This window comes from Nicotiana tabacum, chromosome 4, assembly GCF_000715075.1.
Source record: "Nicotiana tabacum cultivar K326 chromosome 4, ASM71507v2, whole genome shotgun sequence".
Classification (NCBI taxonomy): Eukaryota; Viridiplantae; Streptophyta; class Magnoliopsida; order Solanales; family Solanaceae; genus Nicotiana; species Nicotiana tabacum.
In genome coordinates this window covers 58788725-58794724 of record NC_134083.1, presented here as the reverse complement: position 1 = coordinate 58794724, position 6000 = coordinate 58788725, and positions in this window count along the sequence as shown.

Below are 6000 nucleotides of genomic sequence, written 5' to 3'. Positions count from 1 at the left end.
GGGGTTGATTTCTATCACCTGATTAGATACCATGAACCCGAGAAAGTTTCCCAAACTGACCCTGAATGCTCACTTCTCTGGGTTTATGATCCACGTCCAATCTGCACTCAATAATGAGTAGAAACGGTCGTTGGAAGAATAGTACCCAACAATAGTTGGGATTTATTTTCGTAGGGAGTTTAAGATGGGTGTTAGGGAGTAAACTTGATAAGAGTAAATAAAATAACTCAATTGCACTTTCAAACAAGGGATTTTATTTCCTACTTCTAAATTAACACTAACAATTGTAAATTAATGAGAAGAAACTAGAAAGAAAGTAAATGTTTTTGTTGTTTTTATCAAATGGTAAAAGGCCTAGGGATGTGACCTTCACCTAGGTGTTCGCCTAATTGGTTAAGTACGTTAACACTTGTTTTATTGATCAGGATATATTATAACTCTCAACTTTCAGTTACCCACTCAATACCTCTTGGTCATAGAGTGATTTTATCCAATTTGGCTTTCTCAATCCCAAAATGGGTATCAAGCTAAATAGTTGATATGAGCTCAAGTCGGGTTTTCTCTATCTCTAGTTCAAACCCTTTATTTAGGCTAGTCATATCCTAAACTAGCCCAATTTCTTGTTAGCCAAGCTTTCCTAGACTAGGTCCATCTTTCTCAAGTAAAGACCAAGTCAAAAAGGCATGAATCATTGTTTGCAACCATTAATTCTAAAATTAAAATATAAACAAGGCTAAATAATCAACACCCAATTATAAACAAGTATCAAATTAAATCCCCATAAGGTTTACACATTAGAGTTGGGTCACAACCCAAGTAAATGTCGAGCTATTCATAGTAAAAAATAAAGAAAGCAAAGAAGAAATACTAATTAAATCCATAATATAAAATTAAAACGAATAATTGTGATGTTTTTATCCCAAAATGATCACAAATTTCCTAAAATGGAAAACTACAACGACTACAGTTGCTAGAACTTCAAAACTTGACCTAAAAATATAATTTCCGTCTATTTATAGTGGCCCAAAATTCACTAACAGATATGCCCCTTGGAAGGTTTTGCGGCCACACATTTCTTCAGCTTGCAGGGAACTGGATTCTGCAGCCGCACAAACGTTCCGCACTTCAGGTAAGGCTTTAGTCTTGGTCATTTACACATTCTCTAAACTTTTTGAATTCTTGTCAGTGCGGACCAGGTTCTGCGGCCGCACAAATTGTGTGCGGTCCGCACTTCTACTTCAAGTACTGCTAGGCTTCTTCATCAGTTTTGCGGCCGCAGAGGGAATTTTGCGGTCCGCACTTGCTTCTGCGGTCGCAGAAATACTTCTGCGGACTGCACATCTCGTGTGTTGTGCCCCGTCTTGCCTTGTGAGTCGAAACACTCTTTTTTTATTTGGATTTCTTCATAAGAGCCCAAATTTCCAACATTCCTACAATTTTTAAACTTTCATTAGTTTGGGGAACATAAATCAATACTTTCAGACTAAAACAAAAGTAAAAAAGTTACTAATAAGTGATCAAAATCCACACTTATCAGTTTAGCTCCATGTTATATTTCCTTAGTATGTCGAAGGTTTCCTACAAATATTTCAAATGGTCCTCTGCTCATAGGGACTTGACCAACATATAGTCAATATAAACCTATATTAATTTCCCTATTTGTTCTTCGAACATCCGATTTATGATGCGTTGGTAGGTGGCACTGGCGTTCTTTAATCTAAATGATATTATAGCAGTATGTGCCGAATTTGGTTATGAAAGAGGTCTTTTCTTGATCGCTCGGGTCCATCTGAATTTGGTTGTACCCAGATTAGGAATCGAGAAAACTCAGTATCTCGTGTCTGGTTGTTGCGTCGATCATTCAATCGATGTTAGACAAAGGGAAAGAATCCTTAGGGCATGATTTATTCAGGTCTTTATAATCCGCACACATCCTAAGTTTATTTTCTTTTTTAGGTACTACCACTACGTTAGCTAGCCAATTCGGATATTTAACTTTCCAGATGGATCCTATATTTAGAAGTTTGGATACCTCATCCTTCATGAATGTGTGGTAAATATTAGACTGTGGTCTCCTCTTATGCTTGACCGGATGGAACTTCGGGTCGAAACTCAGCTTGTCAGTGGTTACCTCCAGTGGGATCCATGTCATGTCAAAAGGGACCAAGCAAAACAATCGGCGTTATCTTTAAGAAAATTAATAAGTTTTTTCCTGAGCTCGGGGGTTAACCCCCAGCCCAGGTATACCATTCGATATAATAGATGTTCGATTAATATGACTTGCTCCAACTCTTCAACCGTCAATTTGGCGGCGGCGGTGTCATCAAGAGCTATGAATGATCTCGGGACACCGTAATCGTCTTCCTTGTTAGCTTCTCCTTCCTCATGTTTCTCCGATTCGGCCGAGGCCGGTATCCATGATTGCTATTTAATCTCTTCATTTCTGGTCGGTTCCAGGTTCCTTGATGTCTAAACCGCAGGTACCGAGATTACCTCATCGACATCGAATATCTCCTTTGTGGCCGGCTATTCTCCTTAGACCGTTTTGACTCCCCCCCCCCACGGTGTGGGAAATTTCAACGCCTGCTGCAAGGTTGAGGGTACTTCCCTCATGTTGTGAACCCATGGCCTTCCGAATAGAGCATCATACCTCATATCCCCCTCGATCACATAGAACTTTGTTTCTTGGATTGTCCTAGTGGTGTTTACTAGCAAGGTTATTTCTCCTTTAGTGGTCTCACACGCCATGTTAAACCCGTTCAATAACCGGACTGTTGGCACGATTTGATCTCGTAATCCCAATTGCTCTACGACCCTTGATCTGATGAAGTTGGCCGAACTGCCTGGATCAATCGGCACACTTTTAACTCGAGATTTATTGATGAGTACTAATATTATCAGTGCATCATTGTTAGGTTGTAAGATGCCCTCGACATCTTCGTCGCTGAATGAAATAGCTTCCTCTAGAACATAATCACGGGTGCATTTTCCCCTTGTGGTAGATACTTTAGTGCGTATTATCATTGGTCCTTGGGGAACATCGACTCCTGCAATGATCATGTTGATCACTTCCTCGTATTCGACCTGTTTGTTGGAGTCCCCTTTCCTGAAGTGGTTTTGGCTCGATCACTCAAGAATTCTCGGAGGTGCCCATTGTTGAATAACCAAGCAACTTCTTCTCTTAACTGTCGGTAATTTTCGGTCTTGTGACCGTGAGTGCCGTGATATTTACACATCAAATTGGGATCTCTCTGGGTAGTATCAGACAGGAAAGGCCAGGGCCACTCAATCTCTTTTAATATGTCCTATGGCTGATACGATGCTGGCAACATCTATATTGAAGTTGTATTCCAAAAATCTCGGTGCTTCCCTACTCCCGAGCGACATATCAAACCCATTATTTCCAATCAGGCCTCGGCCACCGGGCCCTCGATCGCTTCTCTCCTCGTTCCTTGCGGGATGACGCCTAGATCTGTTTCCCCTTCGGTCCGCGTTATATGGTTGATACCGATCCCGGAACGGTCTTGCTCTTGATCAATGGCCCTCTTAGATCTATCGTTGGATCTGATGGGGTAAATAAATCCAGAAGAGGCCTCGAGTTGGTCGTCCTCAACCCTAATCTTTGACTGTTACCTGTTGTGAATGTCGGCCCAGGTTACCGCTAGGTACTCCACCAAATTTTGATTTAGTTGTTGAGAGGCCAAGGAACTTCAGAGATTGAGCCCTTGAGTGAATTCCTGAACGGCCTAATCATCTGCAACTAGTGGTAGGTCCATCCATTCCATTTGGAACCTTGACACAAACTCCTTGGTCATCTCGTTATCCGTTTGCTTGACCTTGAAAAGATCTGACTTTCTGGTCTCGACCTTGATGGCTCTGGCATGGGCCTTTACGAAAGCATCTGCAAGCATAGCAAATGAGTCAATGGAATTTGGGGGCAAGTTATTATACTATATTATTTCTCCCTTGGACCAAGTCATCCCAAATTTCTTCAGTAACACCAACTCGATCTCATTGTTTTCCATGTCGTTCCCTTTGATCGCACATGTATAGGAAGTCACATGCCCGTTTAGATTTGTGGTCCCATTATATTTGGGGATTTCGGGCATACAAAACTTCTTTGGGATCGGCTTTGGTGCTGCGCTCGGAGGGAAAGGCTTCTGGATAAACTTCTTGGAGTTCGGCCCCTTCAATATCGGGGACGATCCCAAGATTTGATCGGCCCTAAAATTGTATGTTTCCACCTTCTTGTCACTAGCCTCAATCGTTTTCTCACCTGATCCTCCACTCGTTTAGTCAATGCTTCCAGCATTTTCATTACCTTAGGATTTACCCCGAATTCGGCTTCACCCGGTCTCTCGGTTATTTGTTAATCTCTTCGAGTTCTTTCCCGAGATTGTTCAGACTCGACCATGTTGGGGGTATGGCTTTGATTCTGCAGCTGCACTATTGCCGCTTGTTGAGCTTGCAGTATTTCAAAAATCAGTCGTAGGCTTACCCCATCACCATCGCCTTCGGGTGCTTCTCGAGCTGTTGGCCGGGGTCCCCGCGAACACTATTTTTGGGATCAGTTGGCAAATTGATATTGATGGTCACATGCGAGTTAGTATCGACCGGGTCGGTGGCTGGGACACTGTTAAGATCGGTAGGAGGCACATCATTATTGAGCACCAAATTATTATTTTCGTCGTGATGGTCGGACTCAGCGTCAACGTTCAAGTGAGCAGACTAAGAGTTTGACATTTATGGGTTGATCACCCCCTACACCTTACATCTCAGCACAGTGGAACGTGTAACCTGCTTGTTGTTCCATTCAACTGCATTAAAAGAACGCATCAGGGAGGGACAACCCGCCCATACAGACAGCGGGGAGGATGGCACTACTGGCAAGGACTACCTGGAATTAAGACTTCAAAGAACAAGCGTAAATTAGGGTGTATTATGGAGAATCATATCAAATTACCACTATTATCCTTAGTCCCACAGTGGGCGCAAAACTGTTTACCCCAAAATGGGGTAACAATTAAATTTGTACGCACTTTTACGGATATGTGGTTTAATTTAACATGAATAATTAAAAATAGCAAATAAATGAGTTAGAGATGAAATAAAAGTTCAAACCAATTGCAATGTTATAGCCAAGCCTGAGCTTAGACTGACCAATGACCTCGTCCTCGGTTGGATCCCCGGTCCAAGCCAGTCGTGAATGAAGAACATAACAAATGAGCAAAAACTGTAACAATTGCTAAAAGGTAGAAAATAAACTTGTATTGCTTTGATTTGCGTGTTACAATGTCTTATAACAAATGAAAACCCTCTCATTTATATAGTAGGAGAGTTTTAGCCCTAGTAGAAATCTAAAAAAGGTAAAAATCTTCTTTTCCCGATAATTGTTGATCCACGGTCGATACCGAGCGAGATTCGCGCCGTGATATCCGGTTGAGGGCAAGTATCACAGCCCTCTATCCGTCACGCACAACCGTTCATCGTGTCCCCCGAGGTCTATAACTTATATATACTTGGCCCGGGGCGCGTTGTTTTTCCACATTCGATGATGGATACATCTTTCAATCTTCCTGGGTCTCGATACGAAGGGTCTCTAACCTCGATTACAACCCCGTGGATTGGTGCTCTCCCTCGTTCTCTCATCGGAAAATCGGGGTAGACATTACCCCGATTTTACCCGTACACAGTGGTCTGTGTATATATGATAGCCGACGCATTGAATGATGTATCTACCGTGAATAGCTAGACATCTTATTTACATTCAGGAATTCAGGAGTTGCTAGATACAAATAACAAAAGAAAATTTTTAAAAACTACGCTGTTGATTTAGTTTTTTTTTTTTTTTTTTTGGGGGGGGGGGGGTGTTTCGGACACTCCTTATATTCGGTTTTATTTCTTTTGTTTGGTATGACTTAAAACTTTTTTTTCTTTCAATTTTTAGTGTTTAGTTACTATAAATACTCTTATTTTAATATTGGAGAAAACACCTTAGGT